Source organism: Leuciscus leuciscus (assembly GCF_965113295.1).
Source record: "Leuciscus leuciscus genome assembly, chromosome: 15".
Taxonomy (NCBI): domain Eukaryota; kingdom Metazoa; phylum Chordata; class Actinopteri; order Cypriniformes; family Leuciscidae; genus Leuciscus; species Leuciscus leuciscus.
Window position 1 is genome coordinate 33271144 of NC_138739.1, and position 27638 is coordinate 33298781.

General features: G+C 43.6%; 1 protein-coding gene and 1 long non-coding RNA gene across 2 annotated transcripts in view; both read left to right on the forward strand.

Moving 5' to 3' along the window:
• The window catches only part of LOC309475549, a 209829-nt gene that overhangs the window by 152417 nt on the left and 29774 nt on the right, over positions 1 to 27638 (forward strand). The window lies entirely within an intron of this gene.
• Positions 1 to 27638, forward strand: part of LOC309475527 (ICOS ligand-like) — a 104707-nt gene that overhangs the window by 11003 nt on the left and 66066 nt on the right. The window contains exons 5-6 of the transcript XR_014197696.1: positions 5477 to 7211; positions 8540 to 8580. The gene's annotated coding sequence lies outside the window, so the exon portion shown is untranslated. The remainder of the gene's footprint in view (positions 1 to 5476; positions 7212 to 8539; positions 8581 to 27638) is intronic.

Genomic DNA, 27638 nt, shown 5'->3' on the forward strand with positions numbered 1-27638 from the left:
CATGCCTCTCATTCTGAGGGGTGCGAGCGCCGCATCCATGCACTTCGTAAATGTACGGGGTGCTAGGGACAAACCGAACGGCAGGACTGTGTACTGATATGCCTGGCCCTCGAAGGCGAATCTCAAATATCGCCTGTGACGTGACGCTATCTGTATTTGAAAATACTCGTCTTTCAGATCTATTGACACAAACCAATCTCCTTGGCGAATCTGCACAAGGATTTGCCTGATCGTGAGCATCCTGAACTGTCGCTTCACAAGCACTTTGTTCAGTTGCCTTAGATCTAGTATGGATCTGAGACCCCCGTCTTTTTTCGGTACCAGGAAGTATCTGCTGTATAGCCCTCCCTCGCTCTGATCTTGAGAGAGAGGTTCTATGGCCCCTTTGCTCAATAGTTTCGTCACTTCGGCTCGAAGTAGATGTGCTACTTCTGTTTTTACCGTGGTCTCGATGCGCGCCACATAGCGGCGAGGGCGTCGGCGAAACTGCAGCGAATAGCCTCTTTCTATAATGTTCAGCACCCACTTCGAAACCCCGGGTAGCTTTGCCCATGCGTCTGCATGGATAGCTAGGGGTCGAATACGAAGCGCGCTCCGCTCGCTCAGCGATGGAGAAGCTTCGGTGTGCTGTAACACAAGCGTGTCGCTCGTGACATTTGAGGCATGGGGCGCGCTGATGACAGCGGGCAGATTGCCCGCGCTCGACTCCTCTGCGGTGGTTAACCGCGAGGGGGAGGGCTGGGCGGTTCCCGTGGGAACTGTCATGTCTATGTGTGGATGTGGGCGCGGGACAGCGGGCACATTTATCACACCGAAAGCATCGTTCGCTTGCGTGAAGCGAGTGCACGTTGGTTTCGTTTTTACAGAAACCGTGAGACATGCATAACGTGGTGTTAGTGGGCACATTCACCATGTTTGAAGCGCAATCGGTCTGAGCCGATTCATGTGCGCGAGCCCTGTGTGACGGGCTGTGCTTGTGTGTAGAGATGGGCACTGGGCAGTGGGCATTCTTCTTACACATAAAGCACCATCGGCCGTGGCCGGGACACCAGAAAAAATTCACACTTATGGGATTTATCTGGGTAGCCGTAAAAACGGCGTTTGTGTGCAGGCAAGCGGGTGACAGAACCGACTTGTTTACTGCAGGATACACTGGAACAGTCACATTTACTGGAACTGAACGAGCGAGAAGTTGCCATAGAAACAGAGAGCGTCAACATGCTGGCGTTTATTGCAGGCCTGCGTGCATTACAACAGGCTTGTTCACTGCAATATTGACATTTCCAGTCGCCTGAATTCCAGAGGGGAATGGGAAATGTATAGGAAAAAGGAGGTTGGTCCGTCCGCAGCGGGACCAGAAAAACTCCCTTTTTTCCCTACGCCAGTGACGCACGGAACACCATAGAAACGGTGTTTGGGTGCAGGCGAGCGGGTTGTACAACGCGCTCGTTGGCTGCAAAATACACATCTGCAGTCGCCTTTTCAGGGAACTGACAGAGCGAGCATTGACGGCATAATTTTATCTGCCGGTAGACCCGGGGATCGAACGCGGGTCTCTCGCGTGCAAAAACCTGAGAGTCTGCCACTGGGCCACAGGGGGAGACACATTGTAACTCAGTTAGCGCGAGTATTATAAGAGAGCGTCAACGTGCTGGCGTTTGTTTGCAGGCATGCGTGTATTACAACAGGCTTGCTCACTGCAATACAGACATCTCCAGTCGCCCGAACTTCAGAGGGGAATGAGAAATGTACGAGAAAGAGGAGGTCGGTCCATCCGCGGGGGGACCAGAAAACGCTCTTTTCTCCTTTCGCCAGTGACGCACGGAAACCATAGAAACGGTGTTTGGGTGCAGGCGAGCGGGTTGTGCAACGCGCTCGTTGGCTGCAAAATGCACGTCTGCAGTCGCTTTTCAGGGAACTGACAGAGCGAAGCATTGGCGGCATAATTTTAACTGCCGCTAGACCGGGATTCGAACTCCGGTCTCTCGTGGGAAAAACCAATGATTCGGCCACTGAGCCACAGGGGGGGAACGCAAAGGTTTTCGGATGCACGAGCATATAAGAGCGCCACATGCTTTCTTCGGCGTATGCTTGCAGGCGCGCTTGTATTAAAACAGGCTCGCCTGCTGCAATATTGATATTTCCAGTCGCATGATCAGGGAACTGGGAATATGTATGAGAAATTGAAGGTCAGTCCATCCTCGGAGGGACTAAAAAACACATCTTTCTCCTTTCGCCGGTGAGTGACGCATGAATGGGGCGCAGAAGGCAGGGTAGCTTTCTTATAACGTAAAGAAAAACTAACCCCGACCGTCCGCTTCCAGCCTCCCTTGTGAGCGGCGCAGTTTGCGCGGCTTGAACAGAGGGAGAGAGAAAGCTAGCCCCGTGACCGCCCGCTCCTGACATCCTCTGTGAGCGGCGCGGTGTGCGCGGCTCGAACAGAGGGAGAACAGGTATCGTCCCCCAAGCAGGCAAGGCAAGCGGGCGAACTGGCAAGCTTTGCGGGTTGGGGGGGGGGGCGGAGGAGCAGTCTCGGAGAAGGATGCCAGGTGAGTCCTCAGAGTCACCATAGGCAGTACCTAACTCGCAGTGAGGGCAGTCGCCGTCAGCGAGTGCGAGAGCTGCGTGATCAGGAAAAGGGGCGTCTTGAAAAAGACGCCCAGCTCTTTTAGTGCAATGGGAGTGTGTGTCGCGGCGGCGAGCACACACACATACATAAACACAGTAGCAGAGAAAGGATATAATGCCGGAAAGCGCAGCAGGAAGGCAAGGAAGGCGGCGCGGCCAGCGACTTCAGTGACTCGTCCCGCTGAAGGTGCTCTCTCTCGACGGCGCGGCTTCTAATCCAGCTCCAGCGATGCGTGTGCTTCGCTTGAAGGATGAAAAATCAGATAATAGCTGCCTGCGAGCGATATTTATAGGCCTAGACCACGCCCATTTCGGCGGGACGTGACGCAGCGGGCGCGAAGTGCCCTGATTGGGTCTGACGTCACGCCAGGCCTCGCTCGATAGGCTGCTGCAGTTGCCGCAGAGCAGCCAATAGGCGCGCGAGCTGTCTCGCCTATGTCTGCATTGCTGCTGCAACGCGTTTTGCATTATTACAAAATTAAGGATAATTTTTGGCTTCAATATCTCGCGGAAAAGGATTTTCCCCTAGCGTAAGATATCTTACGCAGTACGAGAGACCTCTCGTAAGAGAACAACATGCGACTTGAGAATACAGATACTAGCCCAACCTCTCAAAAGCTAAAGACAAGAAATAATTTTTAACACTAACTTTAAATACATTCAAAGAAGTGATCTCTCTTAGTTCAAGAGGCAGACTATTCCAGAGCCTTGGACCCGCAACAGCAAAAGCCTGATCACCTTTTAACTTTAAATGAGTTCGAGGGACAGAAAGCAATAACTTATTATTTGATCTTAAAGACCTAGTGCTTGATGAAGAGCAATAAGCTCAGATACATAAGCAGGAGCTATCCCATGCACTGCTTTAAAAACATACAGCAGAGTTTTATATTTTATCCTAAAATCCACTGGTAGCCACCTGAGAGAAGCTAAGATAGGAGAAATGTGATGACTTTTCTTAGCACCCACTAGCAACCGTGCCGCCGCATTCTGAACTCATTGCAAGCGTGATATAGTAGTCTGACTGGACCCTACATACAAAACATTGCAATAGTCAAGGCGGGACAGAACAAAGGCGTTAATAACTTTTTCTAAATCTTTCATCGACAGAATAGGCTTTAAACGTGCAATAGTCCTAATCTGGAAAAAGCAACTCTTAACCACCGCATTTATCTGCTTATCAAATTTCAGATCTAGGTCAAACACAACACCTAGGTTTTTTACTTGGTCATGGCAATAGTCTGACCATGTGCCAAAATATTTAACAACATCGAAGCTTCCTCTGGCGGGGCCAAAAAGCATAATCTCAGTTTTACTCTGGTTTAACTGAACCAAATTATGAGTCATCCAGCTCTTAACCTCCTCCAGACATGCCAGCAGTGAGTTAGAACCACAATTCTCTCCTACTTTCAAAGGGAGATACATTTGTGTATCGTCGGCGTACAAATGGTAAGACATGCCATATTTTTTAAAAATCGAACCCAGGGGCAACATGTACAAGGAAAATAAATGTTTTGTGCTTTAATAACCACTGTTTTCATAAGACCTTTGATATTGTTAATCATATTAAAGTGACATGTTTGTGTTTGATTAAACTGAGTAACTGCAGAGAAACATCGACTACATATCATTCCAGATCTGGATCAGTTACTGTCACACAAAACTTCACGGCTGCGTTCCAGTCCACTTTTAGACACGCAAACTTCCCTAAGCACTTCCCATCGGGGGAATCCCTGCCGCCATTTTGAAGTGTGTTCCACTTCGTGATGTGGACGAGGGAAGTTTATATGGACAGACCCTCGTTCCCTCGATTTTGACCGAGTCTACTTCATGTCCCACAATGCAGTACGATTGTGACGTCACCATAGATCTCGTCTAATCACCACGACAACAAACAACTCTATGATATATTAATTATATATTTTTTTTATTTAAAACAACCTAAACACACCTAGGCCCTATTTACATGTGGATGCTGCATTAAACAAATTCTTAAAGGGATTTTTTTTTTTTAATAATAAATCAGCTCCATAACTGATTCCAAGGGCTTAGGACGTTCCAATTCAGCCCATTACAGTTTCCACCAGTAGTGCACTCGTGCAACGTAAGCAATGACGTACATCCGAGTGATCAAGACAGAGGGAAGTTAGCGAGTGAAGGGCATGACAATTTTGGACTGGAACGCAGCCTGGGTTGATTCTGTGGAGTGAACAAACTCACAGTTTATGAGCTGGTAGACAAGACCAAACTAATCCAACACGGTGTGGATAACGTTTCATAAACGTTCTCTGTCAACTTAGGGTTTGATCTTGTGTATATGATGAATCTTGAGTGAGTGTGTGCACATGAAAGTGTGACATTTTACACTTAACAGCCAATCACATGAATATCACAATATCCAAATCTCCAGTGCGAATATTGTGGAGAACTGCCATTTTCAGCCTCTAGAGGGAAGTAGAGAACTTTAGGTAACTTTAAACAATAATACTGTTGAATAATCCTCATTATTCAAAGATATTCACTAATATCGTCATCCACTGGTACTCACCACTACTTAATTCAATAAACCTGTTTCTCACTCATATCCTTTTGTCTTGAGTCTCTGTTCCATAACAGCAGTAATGTTGTTTTTCTTCACTTTTTTTTGTTTTGTTGTTTCAGGAAACCAAGGAAAAGAAATGGGTTCAGATGTGGTGACATCATCTCCTTTGCTCTGGGTTTACATTGTATTATCTGTAGTATTAATAGTGCTTATAGCTGATTTCATCATTTTTCTTAAGAAAAATAATTGAATCTGCCTTTTCCCCTTAGGAAGAACAAAGAATAGAGACAGAAATGAAATGAAAGCCAGGTCCAAAAGCTTTTCTGATATTTTCCTCAAGTGAAAATGATGTTGCCGCCTGAACAATTCTGCACCACAAGGCTTCTTTCATCATTTTATGTTTGCCAGTATTAAATGCGTTTTGTACTTTGTAATATTGATAACAATATTTGTCCAAATAACAGTGTTAGAGTACAAAGAGCCTTGTGCTTTCTGTATGTGGATAATCTCTTTATGTATAAAATACAATAAACTTTGTGTATGAAATATGCAAATGTCTGTGTTCAAATCATTTGCATGTTATAAGTAATAAGATTTTCACTAAAAGTAAACGTTTTCTCAGAAATGAGAAGAATGTTGCTATCAGAACAAACAGAGATTTTTTGTTTTCAGATTCAACCGCAGAAAATGAATCAACTGAACAAGATGTTTCAGGACAATGTGGTGATTCCACAAATGAGTCAATGGAGTCTTTGTCTTTAACCTTGAACACATTTGCATCATGTGCACGACTCCAGCAGATTGTTCATTTACATGTTTTACGACACCTTAATAAATATCTCTATACGTTCTTTCAGTCTTTTATTCACCTTTACTTATTAATCACATTTGAAAAGCTTTTTGAGACCGGTTATATTGAAGCGTTACAGCGGTTTTCCCGTTATTCACAAATAGTCTAAATAAATTCTAAAATCCCACAGGAAGTTCCTGATGGAACCATTGGTTCAAATGCAAATTCTCTTCCAGGTTGTATGAAAACAACAGACGCATGCAAATATTGGTTAAGTAAAGTCAGGAATGTGCTCTGGTAAGCAGTGCTGATGATCAAAACCAGACTGACCTCTATCACAATAGCTTTCAAATAGTCCATAGAATAGCACAATTCAAAATGCTATAATACACACAATACAAAGCTTTGCTTTGCTGTTTGTAGACAATATTGAAGAAAACTTTGAGACAAATATTGCGTGCATTGCAATAATGTGAAAGAATAAGTGTATTAAGCTAAACAAAAATGTTTGAGCTAGACAGAAACAAGCAAATCATTCCACAAACCTACAAAAGGAAACAGCCTGTGTGCTTTTTCCAGTTCTTGCTCTTTTGGTTTCCGCACACATATGTGGATGTTACTGGACATTCTACATTCATGTCATGTTTTTTAAGTGACAGTAAACTAAAGTCAAGACTGGGAATGACAGCAGGAATGTGGAAGACACAACAGGAAAAAAAGTTCACAGTTTAAATAGATCATATATCACTATATTGTTTTTTCTTTTTTCTGTGTATGTGTACTGTTATCAATATTTTGTTCATTTTCAGAGGGAAACTCTCTCTCACTCGTCTGGTCTGAAAACTATCCTCCTGCGTGTCTTCTCATGACATGACATTACAATGCAGGTAATTTCTTGCTGTAGAAAAAAAATTGCTGTTTTTATTGATTTATTTCTTCTTTTCAGAAGAGAGAGAGAGAGCTGTTTTTCTGTATCAGCTGCATTTACTGACGCTGTTAATAAACAAGCAAAACCTGAAGGCAAATTTCTCTGTAGCTCATTAATGTGGGTGTCACGGAAACTCTACGTTCCTGTCCTGCATTCTTCCTGCACTCTTGATAGTGAACTGAAGTCGTGATATGACGGTGTATTAAGATTCAAAGATAGCAGGAATATATAAAACATTATTCAGAGAAATGTTTCCTTTGAGAATCAGGATCCAGAACACAATGTTTCCCAGAGGAGTTTATACGAAAGGACACTTCAATCTCAATGTAAGTTAATAATTAAATGGAATCATTATTCAATTTTTTTAAATGTTTATTTATACAGTGCTTTTATAATTTACATTCATGAAACTTAAAAAAAAAAAAGGGGGAAAAAAAGAAAAATTATGCAGCCTAAAACTTTTTTTTCTAACTGATTTGACTTATCGGTTGAATGCTCTTATTCATGACAGATGCAAGCTGAATAAATGATCCATCTTTATTTTAACTGAAAACTGTATATCTCTGAATATCATGAATGTTGTGCTGCTTTATTGATGAACTGAAGTTCAGACATGACAAACAAATCGTTGTCGATACAATGACTTGCTGCAGAAACAATATAATGGTGAAGATTCAGAGTGTCAAAAGCCGAAGTACAAACATTCCCTGTAAAGCATGTGTTAGTAAACTTCAACTTCTCTCTGATACTCAGTATTTTTGAATATACTTGAATATCCTTGAGAACGATTGTGCGCATGCGTCAGTCTGATCATTCACGTGGTTTTCGTCAGATGCTTCAAGCAGACATACGGAAGTCTTTTCTTTTCTTGAAAAACTATTGTTTCATCATAATTTCAGAAAATATTGATATATTTTAATACAGTATACTTGAAAACATTAGGACATCATGATTGTGAGGTATATTCTGAGTGAAAACAGTTTGAACAAATGTGTCATACTTTTCCGATGTCGCTGAAGATAGATTGTGTCGGTGTTTGGATTTGTTTTGGTCTTCAACTGCTTCATTTAAACTAGCATTAACTGATTTTTTTTTGACATTGCTAATACTTTAAATGTGAATTGAGTAATAAATGACTAACATGTTTACCTACAGGGAAATAGCATTAGCATTTTGTACGATCATCTTCAATCTCATTGCTTATGCAATTATTAGTTTTATTTGAAGGTCATTTGATTTGTCTATAGTCTCTATATAGTCAGTTCAAGGAATTCAGGTTTTACCAGTAGAGGAAAGCAGCTTTAAGATCATTTGCTAAATTGTAACATTTACAGAGTTTAGCACACAGGATGATGATGAAGATGCAAAGGCCTAAGATTTTCTTTTTCTTTTTTTTAGTTTGAAATGCTTCCACTCAATTATCCAATAGTATGAATAATACATTTATATAAAATGTATGTAATTATTAAATAATAACTAAATTACAGTAATTATTTATTAAATGATAAGACCAAATGATCTACAATTTACTAACAATTTACTTCAAAATAAAAACAAGATTTTATAAACAGATCTGAATGAAATACTTTTAGAGGCTTTATACTCACTGTCACTGAGGAACCTACAGGTAACAATTTTTTTTCTGTTTCTGCAGTTGCGGCTTCATCTGTGTGTTTGCAGTGCTGATAAACAAAGGTGAGAACAAAACAAACGTACTCGGTTACTCACGTAACCTCGGTTCTCTCTAGAAGAGGGAACGAGTACTGCGTAAGTATCTTACGCTAGGGGAAAATCCCTTTTCCGCGAGATATTGAAGCCAAAAAATTATCCTTAATTTTGTATTATTGTAAAACGCGTTGCGGCAGCATACAGACATAGGCAAGACGGCTCGTGTGCCTATTGGCTGTTCTGCGGCAACTGCAGCAGCCTATCGAGCGAGGCCTAGCGTCACTCCAATGAGGGTGCTTCGCGCCCACTGCGTCACGTCCCGCCGAAACGGGCGTGGCTTAGGCCTATAAATCCAGCTCGCAGGCAGCTGATATCTGGTTTTTCATCGCCGAAGCTAACCAGAGCGTGTGCATGCACGGCAAGATGCGCAGTACTCGTTCCCTCTTCTAGAGAGAACCGAGGTTACGTTAGTAACCGAGTACGTTCTCTTACGAGAGGTCTCTCGTACTGCGTAAGTATCTTACGCTAGGGGACCCAGTGTAAAACGCCGTGCGTGCTGGGATCTGACATTCATATAGTGGGTTCATATAGTGCATAATCACCAGGGGAACTCACAGGGAGTCCGGGAAGAGGGAGGGGCGGAGCCGCGCTCTTCCACATATAGCAGCGTCCCTTAGACTCTACTTCCTGCTCAGCTACTGTTCGGACGCTCTTGCTTACTGCTCCGCGCTTTGCTCTATCGCTTTTATATTTTATCTTCTATACTTTTATAATTTTAGCTCCTTTTATCACCTAATTTTAACTTCAGCAAATCAGCACAGTGCTCAAACGACAAAGTTTGGATTACTACAAAAACGCAGAATTCTTCTACCCGACCAGCTTACATTCCGGGGAAAGGAAAACACAACTGCCTACAAGGTTAAGAGAGAAAATGCCTCTTCTGGAATCTACTTGCTGCACTAACTGCCACAGACTTTTACAAAGGATTGCAGTTCTTGAAACAAAGTTATTTACGGGACCACCAAACCAGACGGAACACACAACAGAGCTTCGTCAGGGACACCCTCAGCATATAGCCGGTGAGTCCCATGAAACTAGTGCTCCTCGACAGGTAGAGAAACAAGCCGATCGACTTACAAATCGATGGCACAAACAGGGAGCGAGACCCAAAGGCACTCGAGACATCAGATTGTCACGAGCCTCACATATTACCGCAGTAACATCCTCTACCCCAGATACAGCTCTGACAAAGATTGCAAACACTGGTCTCCTACCAACACCTATACATCTTGAGAACAGATTTGAAGTACTAATGAATGTAAATGAGGAACCCCCAAACGTGATGAATGTGATCGAACACAGACTGTATCAGCCAGTAGCTAACACTGATGCTAACTGGCGCTCAAGGTCGAGCAGACAGCGGCACTCAGCTCAGAGCACAGCCGAGCCCAGGACTCTGATAGTGGGGGACTCCATAATCAGAAACATTAGCAGCAGGGATACAACTACATGCTGCCTTCCACAAGCAACAACTTCTGATATAAACAGGGAACTTCAGAACATTCTAATGAAACATAAGACTGCAAATCGACTCATCATTCATGTGGGGAAGAATGACATTCATAAAGAGCAGTCAGAACTCCTTAAGAAGGATTTCAATGAACTTTTTGAAACACTTAAAAAACTGAAAGTTCAGACATTCATCAGTGGACCACTCCCAGCAAGAGGGACAAACAGGTTTTCACGGTTGCTTGGGATTAATACATGGCTGCAAAAAACCTGCAATATAAAAGGAGTAAACTTCATTGACAACTTCAATCTCTTCTGGAGTCAGAGACAACTATTTCATCGGGATGGCCATCACCCAAACAAACTTGGTTCAAGAGTGTTAAAGGACAATATCTACTTCTCCCTCAATCATCCTTCTGCAGTGTGTGCCAATCCACTCAATCAGAACGGCACACACACACCTGGACACAGTATGAATGACCACAGGACTTCACTTCAGAATGGACATGATGTTGACATATCACACAAGGACAATGATAACACCACTGAGCCACAACAACCTCTGCTCACGGACACCATCTCAGCTGAGCCCTGCCCACAGAGCTCACCACAGACAGACATATTAGAACTGCTCCAAGATTCAGCACCCAAGGACGACTTCCTGGAAAACAGCCAGGGAAGCCAGGACAGCATATCACAGCCTCCTATAACACCAGAGCAACAGCCCCTTTCACCAGACACCTTTTCCCTCTTGCCACCAACTCCACTTCTGTGCTTCTCACAGAAAATGGAAGAACTGGTGCATGCTGGAACCAGACTATCACACTCTTTTGCTGCAAGCCCCCAGATATCAACCAAAAAACGTCGGGCACCGCTACCACCAAAGCCTGCAGGCCCAGCTCACCCTCCCCCTGCCTCTGTGAGAGCTCTTCGGCCTCTGCCACAACGCCAGGGCCCACTCCCTCCTCCATCTGCTCGAGGTGAACCAAAAACAACTGATACCAGCTCTCAGTGATGTGTGTCGGGTCCCCGCTTTGATAACAGTAACTTTCTCAAATGTTTACAGAACAAGCGGGAACCCAATGTGCCTGTCTCTTTCTCTATTGCTGTTCTATTACAAGATAGAAAGTCTAAGGCCTTCAATAGCCGTACAGCAAACTCAACTAATCTGGTGCCTATTGCACGTCTAACTAAGATTGGTGTAGGGAAAAAAAGTAAGACTGTTAAGTTAGCAATTTTAAACATCCGCTCACTTAAAAATAAATCACTTCTAGTCAATGACTTAATAACCACAAACAACCTGGATTTTATGCTTCTAAATGAAACCTGGCTAGAAGACAGCTGCAGTGCAACAATCCTAAATGAAACAGCCCCTCCTAACTTTACTTTTATGAGTGTCTGCAGAGCTGTTAAGAGAGGTGGGGGTCTAGCTGCTCTTTTTAAAGATATTTATCAATGGAAGCAAATATCATTTGGGAACTACTCGTCTTTCGAATATCTGGGTATTGTATTAAAAGGTGCTCCACGCATTTTACTCATCATTATTTACAGGCCTCCAAAATATTCTCCAGCCTTTGCTGAGGAATTTACAGAACTGTTATCAACAATTACCTCAGAGCTTGACTGTTTTGCCATTGCTGGAGATTTTAACATTCACATAGATAATGCAGAAAACAATATGGCAAAAGAAATCAAAACTGTTTTAAAAACTTTTGATCTGACTCAGCATGTACATGGACCCACACACAATCATGGACACACTCTAGATTTACTTATCAGTAAGGGTCTAAACATTTCATCGATTGTTATTAAGGATGTAGCACTGTCTGATCATTTTTGTATTTTCTTTGATATATTGATCTCTCCTGCCACTGAAGCTAGATCTGTGTCTGTCAAGAAGAGATGCTTAAATGAGAACACTAGTGTACTATTTATGAAGGCTATATCCTTAACACCAAGCATATCTGCTGACTCTGTTGATTTTCTCCTTGATTCTTTTAACTCAAAAGTTAAGAGTGCAATTGATGATATTGCTCCTGTGAAAGTCAGGAAGAAGAGTGGCAGACAAAAAGCACCTTGGAGAAACTCAACAGCAGTGCAAAATATGGCGGAAGACAAAGCTTGTAGTCCATTATAACATCTACAAAGACAGCCTGCATGCTTTCAATATGGAACTAGGCAAAGCTAGACAGACTTTCTTCTCAAATATTATAAACTGCAATTTAAACAACACACGCACTCTTTTTGCTACTGTAGAGAGACTGACAAACCCCCCAAGCCAGATTCCCAGTGAAATGCTCTCAAACAGCAAGTGCAGTGAGTTTGCTTCTTTCTTCTCTGACAAAATCAATAATATCAGACAGGTGATCAGCACATCATTGAGTTGCGCTGGGGTCAGACAGATCAGACCACCTGAAAAAGTAGTAACTTTGTCTGATTTCAATTAAATTGATGGCAAAATTTTGGTAGAAACCGTACAGCACCTTAAAACATCAACATGCGCTCTTGACACACTTCCCACATCTTTTTTTAAAAGTGTGTTAAACAGTTTAGAAGCAGATCTTCTAGAAGTGGTAAATGCCTCACTTCTCTCTGGGAGTTTTCCAAACTCCCTGAAAACTGCAGTTGTCAAGCCCCTCCTGAAAAAGAACAATCTGGATAAGACCATATTAAGCAACTGTAGACCGATCTCAAATCTTCCTTTCATAGGCAAGATCATAGAAAAAGTTATCTTCAATCAGCTGAACAAATTCTTAAGCTCGAATGGATACTTTGACAATTTTCAATCTGGTTTCCGACCGCATCACAGCACAGAGACAGCGCTCATAAAGGTAATAAACGATATTCGCTTAAATACTGATTCAGGCAAATTATCAGTGCTGGTACTACTCGACCTCAGTGCTGCATTTGACACTGTCGATCATAACATACTTCTTGACAGGCTGGAAAACTGGGTGGGGCTTTCTGGGATAGTCCTAAAATGGTTCAGGTCATACTTAGATGAGAGAGGTTATTATGTGAGTATAGGAGACCATAAGTCTGAGTGGACATCCATGACATGCGGAGTCCCTCAAGGCTCAATTCTTGCGCCACTCCTGTTCAACCTGTATATGCTCCCAATGAGCCAAATAATGAGAAAGAACCAAATTGCTTACCACAGCTATGCAGACGACACACAGCTGTACTTAGCCCTATCGCCTAACGATTACAGCCCAATTGACTCCCTGTGCCAATGCATTGATGAAGTCAACAGTTGGATGTGACAAAACTTTCTTCAGTTAAACAAAGATAAAACTGAAGTCATTGCATTTGGAAACAAAGATGAAGTCCTCAAGGTGAACGCATACCTTCACTCCAGGGGTCAAACAACTAAAAATCAAGTCAGGAATCTTGGTGTGACACTAGAGTCAGACCTTAGTTTCAGTAGTCATGTCAAAGCAATAACTAAATCAGCATACTATCATCTAAAAAATATTGCAAGAATTAGATGCTTTGTTTCCAGACAAGACTTAGATAAACTTGTGCATGCTTTCATCACCAGCAGGGTGGATTATTGTAATGGACTCCTCACTGGCCTTTCCAAAAAGACCATAAGACAGTTGCAGCTCATACAGAACGCTGCCGCTTGGATTCTGAGCAGAACCAGAAAATATGAACATATCACACCAGTCCTCAGGTCTCTACACTGGCTCCCAGTTAGATTTAGGATTGATTTTAAAGTATTATTACTGGTATATAAATCATTCAATGGCCTAGGACCTCAATACATTGCAGATATGCTCACTGAATATAAACCCAACAGATCACTCAGATCATTAGGATCATATCAGCTAGAAATACCAAGGGTTCACTCTAAGCATGGTGAGTCCGCTTTTAGCTATTATGCCAGCCGCAGCTGGAACCAGCTTCCAGAAGAGATCAGATGTGCTCCTACAGTGGTCACATTCAAATCCAGACTCAAAACACTTTTGTTTAGCTATGCATTTACTGAATGAGCACTGTGCCACTGTTCGTCCGACTGTACTGTACTGTATTTCATTTTATTTTTCTAAACTGTTTTAATTATTCTTATTTCTTTTTATTATTTTAATTTCTTCTATGTAAAGCACTTTGAATTGCCATTGTGTATGAAATGTGCTATATAAATAAACTTGCCTTGCCTTGCCTTGCCTTGCCTTAGACGCAAATTACATCATACAGACAGGGCGGAGTACGGCCTGAGCTGATGGGAAATTGTGGGTCTTATTTATTTGCCCATAAGCATTTTGCGGTCGATTAGCGGGCAGTGCTCATCGAGCAGTGCTCAGCAGACACAGTATTCTGAACCGATAGCATCAGAAGAGACAGTACTGGTATATTTAGACCGACAACAGCCTGGCCTGTAAGGCGGGAACCTCTAGGTTATAAAACCTTATAAATGTAGACGGGGAGGCCCAGCCTGCCGCCATACATATATCTTGCAAGGCAATCCCACTTGACCAGGCCCACGACGAAGCCATGCTTCTCGTGGAGTGCGCTCTGACACCCAACGGGCACTGCATACCCTTGGAAGTGTACGCCAGCGCAATGGCGTCAACTATCCTTCTGGATAGGCTCTGTTTCGACGCGGCTAGTCCCTTGGAACGTCCGCTGAACAAAACGAAGAGCTGCTCCGTCTGTCTGAAGACAGATGAGCGAGACACATAAGCTCTTAATGCCCTGACTGGACAAAGGAAGCTCGCGTCTCCTTCCTCGTCAGAGACCGTTAGGGCTGACAGGGAAATGACCTGCGCCCTAAACGGTGTGTTGAGGGATTTTGGAACATAACCGTGCTTAGGTTTGAGTATAACTCTTGAGTCATTAGGCCCAAACTCCATGCACGTCGCGCTGACTGAGAGCGCGTGTAAGTCCCCTATGCGCTTCACCGAAGCGAGAGCCAGAAGAAACACTGTCTTGAAAGACAGGTGTTTAAGATCAATCGTCTGTAAAGGCTCGAATGGGTCACCTTTCATGGCCTCTAGTACCACAGAAAGGTCCCATACAGGGACTGAGGGAGGTCTGGGAGGATTCAGTCTCTTAGCTCCTCTAAGGAAGCGGATGACTAAATCGTTCCTTCCTATTGACTGACCAAGCGTTGTTTTTGAGAACGCTGCTATGGCCGCCACATAAACTTTGAGCGTGGAAGGGGACCTGCCCTTGTCCAACAGCTCTTGTAGGAAGGAGAGAACCTCCGTCACCCCACAGTCTGGGGGCGACACGCCACGAGCTGTGCACCAGCTGGAGAACACTGACCATTTCGAGGAATAGAGACGTCGCGTAGACGGAGCTCTGGCCTGCGTGATCGTGTTTAACACTCCGCTTGGGAGGTCAGCGGGTACCCGTTGATGGCCCAAACATGAAGGGACCACAGCTCTGGGCGCGGATGCCAAATCGAGCCCTTGGCCTGAGAGAGGAGGTCCCTCCTCACTGGCACTGGCCATGGGGCAGTGCTCGCTAGCTGCATCAGAACTGGGAACCAGGGTTGGTTTTTCCAGAACGGCGCTACGAGTAGCACTGAGCATCCTTCTTCCCTGATCCGCTCTATCACCTGAGGCAGGAGAGAGACGGGAGGAAAGGCATAGAGCGGGCGGCAGGGCCATACATGAGCCAGCGCGTCCCTGCTCTTGGAGAAAAATTCCAGACAGTGAGCATTTTCTTGAGACGCAAACAGGTCTACTTCCGCTCTGCCAAATTTCTTCCACAGCAGCTGGACTGTCTGTGGGTGTAGAGACCACTCGCCTGTCGGAACATTGTTCCTGGACAGTCTGTCCGGTCCTACGTTTAGGAGCCCTGGCACATGCGCTGCTCTCAGCGAGAGCAGGTTGCGCTGAGCCCACACCAGGAGGCGTTCTGTCAGCCTGTGCAGGTTTCGGGACCTGAGGCCGCCCTGGCGATTTATGTAGGACACCACTGACATGTTGTCCGAACGGACCAGGACGTGGTGTCCTCGTATTTGGGGACAAAAACGCGTCAGCGCGTTGTCTACTGCCAGCATTTCGAGGCAGTTTATGTGCAGAAGCTTCTCCCGTTCTGACCATTGGCCGAAGAACGGTCTGCCCTCGAGCAGCGCTCCCCATCCCGAGGTGGATGCGTCCGTAGACACCACCTTCACACTCGAGGAAGTCCCCAGGCTTACACCTGATTGGTACCAGTCGTTTGCTTTCCAAGGTTTCAGAGCTGCGATGCATTTCTGATTGACCTTGAGACGAAGCAGACCGGAAGCCCACACTCAGCGCGGCACTCGCGCTTTCAGCCAGAACTGTAGCGGGCGCATGCGAGGCAAGCCCAGCTGAAGAACTGATGATGCTGAGGTCATGAGACCCAGCATCCTCTGAAATTTCTTGAGCGGGACAGATGCGCCGCAGCGGAAAGAGCTCGCTGCGCGCTGAATGTCTAGCACGCGCTGTGGTGACAGTCGCGCTGTCATAGACAGCGAGTTCAGTTCGGTGCCCAGAAAAGATATTATCTGTCTGGGGGACAGAGAACTCTTCGCCCAATTGACTCTGAGACCCAGATTCTCGAGGTGATCGAGTAAAATGGTCCTGTGCTCTATGAGCATCGAGTGAGATTGAGCTAGAATCAGCCAATTGTCCAAGTAGTTCAATACTCGCATGCCCTGTAGCCTGAGGGGTGCGAGCGCTGCGTCCATGCACTTCGTAAATGTACGGGGTGCCAGGGACAAGCCGAACGGCAGGACTGTGTACTGATATGCCTGGCCCTCGAAGGCGAATCTCAAATATCGCCTGTGACTAAATATCGCTATCTGTATTTGAAAATACGCGTCTTTCAGATCTATTGACACAAACCAATCTCCTAGGCGAATCTGCGCGAGGATTTTTCTGGTCGTGAGCATTCTGAACTGTCGCTTTGCAAGCACTCTGTTCAATTGCCTTAGATCTAGTATGGGTCTGAGACCCCCGTCTTTTTTCGGTACCAGGAAGTATCTGCTGTATAGCCCTCCTTCGCTCTGAGCTAGAGATAACGGCTCTATGGCCCCTTTGCTCAATAGTTTCGAAATTTCGGCTCGAAGTAGGTGTGCTACTTCTGTTTTTACCATGGTCTCGACGCGCGTCGCATAGCGACGAGGGCGCCGGCGAAACTGTAGCGAATAGCCTCTTTTTATAATGTCTAGCACCCACTTCGAAACCCCGGGTAGCCTCGCCCATGCATCTGCATGAATGGCTAGGGGTTGAATGCGAAGCGCGCTCTGGTCGCTCAGCGACAGAGGGGCTTCGGTGTGCTGTAACACAAGCGTCGCGCTTATGACATCCGAGGCAGAGGGCGCGCTGATAACAGCGGGCAGATTGCCCGCGCTCGGCTCCTCTGCGGTGGTTAACCGAGAGGGGGAGGGCTGGGCGAGTCCCGTAGGACTTGTCATGTCTGTGTGTGGATGTGGGCGTGGGATAGCGGGCACATTTACCACACCGAGAGCATCGTCCGCCTGAGCAGAGCGAATGCACATTGGTTTCGTTTTTACAGAAACCTCGAGACATGCAGGACGTAGTGATTGTGGGCACTGGGCAGTGGGCACATCTGCTACGTTTAATGCGCAATCGAACTGGGTCGATTTTATGTGCGCGAGCCCTGTGTGACGGGCTGTGCTTGTGTGTAGGAATGGGCACTGGGCAGTGGGCATTTTGTCTACACTCATAACACCATCGGCCGTGGCCGGGACACCAGAAAATACACTCTTTATGGGATTTATCTGGGTAGCCGTAAAAACGGCATTTGCGTGCAGGCAAGCGGGCAGTGGAACCGGCTTATTGACTGCAAAATACAAAATACAGCGGCGGCCAGATGAGTGAGAGCGCGGTCTCGCGCTTCGGGCCTGTCGGCGCTGCGAAGTGGCGGCGGTGGGCGGAGGCTGAGGCTGGTTTCGTACGGCCTGCTGCAGAACTGGAGCGCTTCGGCAGGAAGTGCTTCATAGCCTGTGGTGCTTTCTGTACCTCGGTGAATCTTTCCGCGAAATCTTTGACGGAAGTTCCGAAGAGGCCAGCGGGAGAAAGCGGAGTGTCGAGGAACGCGGCACGCTCAGACTCAGACATCTCAGAGAGCGTTAGCCATAGGTGTCTCTCAGTCACAGTGAGAGAGGCCATGCTCCGTCCTATGACCTGTGCAGCAGACTTAGTAGCGCGGAGAGCGAGGTCCGTAGCACTTCTCAAGTCAAATTGCATCTGGTCCATTCTCGTCCAGCTTTCGGAGGAGATCGGCCTGGAAAATTTGCAGTGTGGCCATAGTATGCAGCGCTGACGCAGCCTGCCCAGCGGCGGAGAAAGCGCGACCGAGCAAGGTTGACGTCATGCGGCAAGCTTTTGAAGGTAGAGCCAGCTTAGCGCGCCGTCCAGCGGAGGGCGGGCAAAGGTGGGCTGCTATCGCTTCTTCGACCGGCGGCAGCGAATGGTAACCTCTGTTTTTAGCATCGTCAACAGCGGAGAATGCTAGCGAAACAGAAGAGCGCATTCTAGCTGAGAAGGGGGCGTTCCAAGACTTAGCGACTTCGTGTAACTCAGGAAGAAAGGGCGCTGGTCTGGACGCAGGCGAAGCGCGCTCCCCGGGAAGAAAATATCCATCCAGCCGGTTGTGAGCAGGCTGTTCAGGCGTAGACCACTCGAGGCCGAGGCTCGCCGCGGCCTGTGCGAGTATGCGCATCAGCTCTGACTCGATGCTAGCTCTTTTGCCTGACGATGCGCGGACAGAGGGCGCGAGATCCACAGAGCTCACCCAATCCTCACTGCCCGATGCCAGTGAAGCTGGCGGGCGAACCGGCGAGCTTTGACGGGTGGGGGAAGGTTCCGGGACCCGCTGAGCACGGCGCTTTTTACGGCGCGGTAAGTCGCTTGGGGTATGTCTCTATCAGTTTTGCACATCGAGAGACTGACATTTTTGCCCATTCCTCCTTGCAAAACAGCTCGAGCTCAGTGAGGTTGGATGGAGAGCGTTTGTGAACAGCAGTTTTCAGTTCTTTCCACAGATTCTCGATTGGATTCAGGTCTGGACTTTGACTTGGCCATTCTAACACCTGGATATGTTTATTTGTGAACCATTCCATTGTAGATTTTGCTTTATGTTTTGGATCATTGTCTTGTTGGAAGACAAATCTCCATCCCAGTCTCAGGTCTTTTGCAGACTCCATCAGGTTTTCTTCCAGAATGGTCTTGTATTTGGCTCCATCCATCTTCCCATCAATTTTAACCATCTTCCTTGTCACTGCTGAAGAAAAGCAGGCCCAAACCATGATGCTGCCACCACCATGTTTGACAGTGGGGATGGTGTGTTCAGGGTGATTTTTACGCCAAACATAACATTTTGCATTGTTGCCAAAAAGTTCGATTTTGGTTTCATCTGACCAGAGCACCTTCTTCCACATGTTTGGTGTGTCTCCCAGGTGGCTTGTGGCAAACTTTAAACGACACTTTTTATGGATATCTTTAAGAAATGGCTTTCTTCTTGCCACTCTTCCATAAAGGCCAGATTTGTGCAGTATACGACTGATTGTTGTCCTATGGACAGAGTCTCCCACCTCAGCTGTAGATCTCTGCAGTTCATCCAGAGTGATCATGGGCCTCTTGGCTGCATCTCTGATCAGTCTTCTCCTTGTATGAGCTGAAAGTTTAGAGGGACGGCCGGGTCTTGGTAGATTTGCAGTGGTCTGATACTCCTTCCATTTCAATATCGCTTGCACAGTGCTCCTTGGGATGTTTAAAGCTTGGGAAATCTTTCTGTATCCAAATCCGGCTTTAAACTTCTCCACAACAGTATCTCGGACCTGCCTGGTGTGTGCCTTGTTCTTCATGATGCTCTCTGTGCTTTAAAAGGACCTCTGAGACTATCACAGAGAAGGTGCATTTATACGGAGACTTGATTATACACAGGTGGATTCTATTTATCATCATTAGTCATTTAGGTCAACATTGGATCATTCAGAGATCCTCACTGAACTTCTGGAGAGAGTTTGCTGCACTGAAAGTAAAGAGGCTGAATAATTTTGCACGCCCAATTTTTCCGTTTTTTATTTGTTAAAAAAGTTTGAAATATCCAATAAATTTCGTTCCACTTCATGATTGTGTCCCACTTGTTGTTGATTTTTCACAAAAAATTACAGTTTTATATCTTTATAAGTTCTCTAAAAGTTCAAGGGGGCCGAATACTTTGGCAAAGCACTGTATTTGTTACCATTTCTTTTTGCCAACATCCTATTTGGTGCACAAATATTTTTCCAATTTAAAGAAATAAGCCGTTTTGCTTGAAGAATGCATATATTTATAAATATATACTCTTTCTTTTTTAACTTGATCTCCTTAGGAAACAAATGTAATAGAAAAAGTAAAGGTGACAATGGAATGTTAACATCAAGAATCTTCTCTTTCACACCTTTCCAAAAATGTTTGACTTCTTCGCACTCCCATATGCAATGATTGTTTGCCAGTATTAAATGCATTTTATACTCTTTATGTATTATTTAATGTTTGATAAAATTTCATTTATTAAATCTGATTCATTGATTCCTGTTATCACATATATTACATTCATTCCCAATCTAGGGATAGGAAGGAGCAATAAAGAACATTGTGGGGAAAGGAGGAAGAACACACAACAACATTGTTGATACAAAATAAAATGAAATTTATTAACACACGGAAGCAAACAGAACTTCAGGAGGGGAATCTAACGCAAGAAAATAAAAAGAATTACAAAGAATTACAAAGAATTACGTCTTAGGACATAACACATAATTGAAAGCTTTATTTAGATACAATAAACTGTAGATTAAATTTGCAAATGTAGTAAAAAGTAAAAGTTTTCTCATAAATGAGAAGAATATTTTTCAGGACAATGTAGTGATATCATGGCATTTGCTTATATTGTCTGTATTATTTGATCGTAATTGTCCTTGAAAAAAGAATTCAAGCTGCCTTATTCTCTTCTGTCACGAAACAACAAAACATGACAGGCAGATTTAAAAGTTTCACCTTTCAGTTTTCTGACTAATTGTTTCAGGTTTCATTGGTTCTTTCAATGTGTTTTGAGCTGTTAAATAATTTCTATTGGCATCCCATTATTCTTATACAGAATGTATAACAGAAAAGGATCTTGAAACACTGAAACAGGAACATTGTTTGCTAAAAGAGTCAGTTATATGTTGCTGCCTAAACATTTCTGTTCTTTCATGGTGTTGTGCTAGCCAATATTACATTTATTTTGTATTTTTTATGTATTTTTCATGTTCATGTTAAAATATATATAAAAATAAAAAAATAAAAAAAATGAACAAGGAAGGTTGTGCATTTTACATAACATATTTATATTTCGTTTACTTATAATAATTGTGTTTGTTGACTTGAAATGCTTTTTTCTATTAAGGTCTTAATGCGTTGTCTAAACACTAACCATTTATGTTAAGTAAAAAATGCTAAGATCCAGAGGGTGGCAGTATAGTGCGACGCCAACTGCAATTTTGCTGCTTGTTCAAATCATAGATATGTCTCGTGCGCGCTTCTGGCCAACGGAGGTCAACGTCCGCACACGGCGGCCATCATACCACAGTGTGCTCGCTCACTCATAACATGGTGCATGTACTTTTAAATAACCATAACTTGCTACATTTTTTACCGATTTTCAAACGGTTTGGTTTGTTATAAACGTCAGAGATGTAGATATGACACTGCATACATATGAATAATTATAACATAAATGTTCAAGCATTCGGAATTATAGGCACGTTAATAACAATTGTAAGAAACCAAACCGTTTGTAAATCCGTCAAGATTTCAGCGAGATAAGAGGATTTTTGTGCGTGCTGATCACTCACCTTAATTCACTGCTCCCCTGTGGTTAGATGGCCGCCGGTGATGCCGGAAGTGACTCTGCCTTAAGACATCTAGCCTTTATATGATATCTATGGTTCAAATTGCTTAATTAAAGGTGCTCTAAGCGATGTCACGCGGTTTTTAGGCACTTTTTTTTTTTTTTGTCACATACAGCAAACATCTCCTCACCATATGCTAGCTGCTTGTCCCATGAACACACTGTACAAAAACGCGGTCTCTGTAGACTCCCCAGGCTCCACAAATGGCAACAAAAACAATCTGGGCTAACCCACACCACAAAACATAACAAACTGTTCCAGCCAATAACCGACAAGAAGGTTTTGGGGGTGGGGTTAGGGGGGTTAGTGCGTGGATGAGGAGGAGGGTGGGTCTAGCCTCCGTTTTGTTTGACGCTAGGCTTGTTTGACTTGAACCGGCGCTGCACAAACCGATGGGTGAATGACATCAAAAACCGCGATAGAGAATAGAGAGCAGACGGCTCCTTATGCTTTTGAATTGCTTTCGTGGTACTTTGATGTCATAAACCGATCGGTCTGTGCAGCGCCGGTTCAAGTCGAACAAGCCTAATACTTTAAACGTCAACAAGAAGTGACGTCACCCAACATCATTTAGAGCACCTTTAAAATAAGCTTAAGCAACACAATTGCTATACATTTTGTCCTAAATTAATTTGATTGTGTTCAATCTGCTTAAATATGTGTACATTTTTAATTTACTTAATCCGTCTGTGTTGGATTACATGAATGATTTGTGTTGCATAAACTGAAATGGGGCGGTGCTTGTTAGATCCCAGCATGCTTTGCATATGGTTGAATTAAGAGAGAATAAATGTTAAAATTAAGTGTTATTTTATGTTTTTTTGAGAAAATGAGAAAAGGGGAAGACTTGATATGTGTAATTGTGTTTAATGATCAATTACAGTACATTGGGATTATTAGAACCATTTAAATTACATTGGATTACCATTGTGGAGAAGAGTGGAGCATTTTACCCTAACCCTAACCCTAACCCTAACCCTGACCTGTCGACTGATTAAGTTACATTCAGCTGCTTTGGCTGAAGGGGCATGTACATTTTAATCTTTGAGATGCTAATATGTGCTACTGCTAGTAAATAGTTAGCTACAGACTATCAATTTGATTATATGTCACTAAAATAAAGGACATTTTAATGGATGGATGAATGAATATAACAAATTTGAATACCTGAATCATGTCATAAAGCCTTTACAAATTCACTTTGAGATTACTTAAATGGTCCGCTTAAAATGACTTAATTCCATGATGTTGAAGTTACATGAACAAATTATGTTTGTTTAACGTAACCCAGTTTTGTGGAACCTGTTGACATAAAAAAGTTAAAGCCAACATAATTTTTTTGAGTGAACTGCTCATCGTTCACTGATTCATTAATTCCTGATATCACATCATTTAATTTCTTTCTTTCTGTGTACTTACAGTGTGCACAAGATAACCAGACAAACATGTCTGAGATCTGACTGATGTCAGAACTACACTAAACACACTCCACAAATGAGTACATGGAGTCTTTGTCTTTAACCTGTAACACATTTGCATCATGTGCACGACTCCAGATTGTTCATTTACATGTTTTCCGACACAAGTTTAACCTTGTTTAATAAATATCAATATACAATCTTTAAGACTTTTATGCATTTTTACTAATTAATCACATATGAAAAGCTTTTTGAGACCAGTTACTATTGAAGTTACTATCAAACACATACAATGTAACTCATGTTAAAAACACATGTGAAAATTCACATCATGTATGTGCTTGTATGACATAGAACAAAAAGTGAAAGTCTCTTCACGGAATGTTAACCACCTTATTTTATTCACAAATAGTGAATATAAATTCTAAAATCCCACAGGAAATTCCTGATGGAACAATGAATGGCTGAAATGCAAATTCTCTTCCAGGTTTTATGAAAACAATGCAAATATTGAAGACGAATGCAAAGTCACAAATGTGGTCTTGTATGCAGCGCCCCTGAAAATGAGACATTGTATATGGAATCATTCTCAGATTTTTTGTCTACTGACACTGATGAATGAAAAGAAAAAATGAATGCTTCTTTTCATGATCAAAAAAAAAAAAAAAAAACTGACCTATATCACAATAGCTTTCAAAGAGTCCATATAATACAGAAGCGCAATTCAAAATACTTCAATACACACAATACAATACAAAGCTTTGCTTTGCTTTTTGTAGACAATATAGTAGACAAATAATATTTGAAGACAAATATTGTGTACATTGTAATGTGAAAGAATAGTATTAAGCAAAACAAATATGTGTGCGCTAGATGAAAACAAGCAATTCATTCCACAAGCCTACAAAAGAAAACACAAATTCATGAAGAAAAAAACTTCCTTCCAGTTCTTGCTCTTTTGGTTTCTGCACACAAATGTGGGTGTTACTATGGAAATTCTGCATTCATATCATGCTTTTTAAGTGACAGTAAACTAAAGTCAAGACTGGAATGACAGCAGGAATGTGGAAGACACAATAGAAAAAAAGTTCACAGTTTAAATAGATCAGATATAACTATATATATATATATATATATATATATATATATTTTCTCTGTGTGTGTGTGTACTGTTATCAATATTTTGTTCATTTTTCAGAGGGAAACTCACTCACTCGTCTGGTCTGATAACTATCCTCCTGCATCTCTTCTCATGACATGACAATGCAGGTAATTTATTGTTGAAGAAAATGCTGTTTTTATTGATTTATTTCTTCTTTTCAGGAGAGAGTAAGAGCTATTTTTTTTTCTATCAGCATTTACTGACGCTGTTAATGAACAGCCAAAATATGAAAGGGAAATTTCTCTGCAGCTCATGAATGTGGGTGTCACCGGAAACATATGTTCCTGCCCTTCTCTTACAGTATCAGTGAACTAAAGTCAAGGCATGGTGATGTACTAAGATTCAAAGACAGCAATATATAAGCCGTCATTCAGAGAAATGTTTCACTTGAGGATCAGGATCCAGAACACAATGTTTTCTCAGAGGAGTTTACAAAAGGACGCTTCAATCTCATACTCATGTAAGTTAATAATGAAATGTAAACATTATTCAATACATTTTTGTTCATGATTATTTATACAGTGCATTTATAATTGACATTCATTAAACAAAAAAACAAAACAAAAAAAACTAGGTGTGAAAAATAATGCAGCCTAAAACTTTCTTTCTGACTGATGTGAGCAACTAGTTATTTGATGTCTTCCCTGCTGAGCTAAAAGTTTTTTAATTTGTCTCTGATACGTTGTCTTATTGAAATTGAGAACATATTTTGTTCATCACCATTCATCAACATTAAGTGAGTCAACTGGCAGTATTCTTGTTTTGTTCATTATTTATTATCACTGTAAAAAATGTGGCTCCGATTTAGTTATAACAACTTAAAATTTGTTGAGATAACTTAAATATCCAACTTAACTAAAGTTAACTAAACTTAATATTTTAAGTCAAGCATGAACACATACTTTTTAAAGTTGAAACAATGTTGGATTTTAAGTTGTGATAAATAATCGCAGCAATTTTTTTTTACAGTATAGGCAGTAGGGTGAATAGTGTATTTTTAGGACCTGTTTGTGAGGTAGCTTTTGTTGAAATGAAATTGATGATGAAATGTACTCGGTTACTAACGTAACCTCGGTTCTCTCTAGAGAGGGAACGAGGACTGCGCAATATCTTACGCAATGGGGAAATCTCTTTTCCGCGAGATACTGAAGCCAAAAATGATCCCTAATTTTGGAATAATGTAAAACGCGTTGCGGCAGCATGCAGACATAGGCGAAACAGCTCGCGCGCCTATTAGCTGCTCTGCGGCAACTGCAGCAGCCTATCGAAAGGCCCCGCTTCGCGCCCACTGCGTCACGTCCCGCCGAAACGGGCGTGGCCTTGGGCTATAAATATAGCTCGAGAGGCTGGTATAGCTGGTTTTCATCGCCGGAGCGAACCAGAGCGTGCTGCAGGCACGGCAAGATACGCAGTACTCGTTCCCTCTCTAGAGAGAACCGAGGTTACGTTAGTAACCGAGTACGTTCTCTTACGAGAGGTTCTCTCGTACTGCGTAATATCTTACGCTATGGGGAACACAGTGTAAAACACCGTGCGTGCTGAGATCCAGTACCAAAGTCCCAAGGGCAGGTGCCCGGGGCCCATATAGCACATGATCATCATGTGACTCACAGAGAGTCCAGGAAGAGGGGCTAGAATAGCATCATTCCTATAATAAATAGCATCCTATAAGGAGCAATTATATCGATAGTGTTTCACACACAGCCAGGGCGAAACTCGGCCTAGTCTGGTGAATATTATGGGTCTTACACACTGCCCATAGAGCTTGACGATCGATCAGCGAGCGTTGCTCAAGCAGTTTCAGTATTCTGGGCCGAAAACATCGGGGCAGACAATACCGATTTATCAGACCCAAAGCAGCTTAGCCTGTAAAACGGGAACCTCTAGGTTATAAACCTTATAAATGTAGACGGGGAGGCCCAGCCTGCCGCCATACATATATATTGTAAGGCAATCCCACTAGACCAAGCCCACGATGAGGCCATGCCTCTTGTGGAGTGCGCTCTAACACCTAACGGGCACTGCAGGCCCTTAGAGGCGTAAGCCAGTGCTATAGCATCGACTATCCATCTGGATAGGCTCTGTTTCGACACGGCTAGTCCCTTAGAACGTCCGTAGAACGAGACAAAGAGCTGCTCTGTCTGTCTGAAGACAGATGAGCGAGACACATAAGCCCTTAATGCCCTGACCAGGCAAAGGAGGCTAGCGTCCTTCTCCTCGTTAGAGACCGGCAGGGCTGACAGGGAAATCACCTGAGACCTGAACGGTGTGTTGAGGGATTTAGGAACGTACCCGTGCCTCGGTTTGAGTATGACTTTCGAGTCATTTGGCCCAAACTCCATACATGTCGCGCTCACTGAGAGCGCTTGCAAGTCCCCAATACGCTTCACTGAAGCGAGAGCCAGAAGAAATACTGTCTTGAAAGACAAGTGTTTGATATCCACTGATTGGATTGGCTCGAATGGGGCACCTTTCATGGCCTCCAAGACCGTGGAAAGGTCCCATATGGGAACTGAGGGAGGTCTGGGAGGGTTTAGCCTCTTAGCTCCTCTAAGGAAGCGAATGACCAGATCGTTCCTTCCAAGTGACTGGCCAAGCGTTGGTTCAGTAAACGCTGCTATAGCCGCCACGTAAACTTTGAGCGTGGATGGGGTCCTGCCCTTGTCCAGTAGCTCTTGTAGGAAGGAAAGAACCTCCATCACCCCACAATCTGGGGGTGATATGCCACGGGCTGTGCACCAGCCAGAGAACACAGACCATTTCGAGGAATAGAGCCGTCTCGTAGAGGGGGCTCTAGCCTGCGTGATCGTGTTTAGCACTCCCTCCTGGAGGCTAGCGGGTACCCGTTGATGGCCCACACATGTAGGGACCAAAGCTCCGGGTGAGGATGCCAGATCGAGCCCCTGGCTTGAGAGAGGAGGTCCCTCCTCACCGTTATCGGCCATGGGGCAGTGCTTGTCAGCTGCATCAGAACTGGGAACCAGGCCTGGTTCTTCCAGAACGGAGCTACTAGTAGCACTGAGCATCCGTTTTCCCTGATCCGCTCTAATACCTGAGGTAGGAGCGCGACGGGGGGAAAAGCATAGAGCGGGCAGCGGGGCCAGACGTGGGC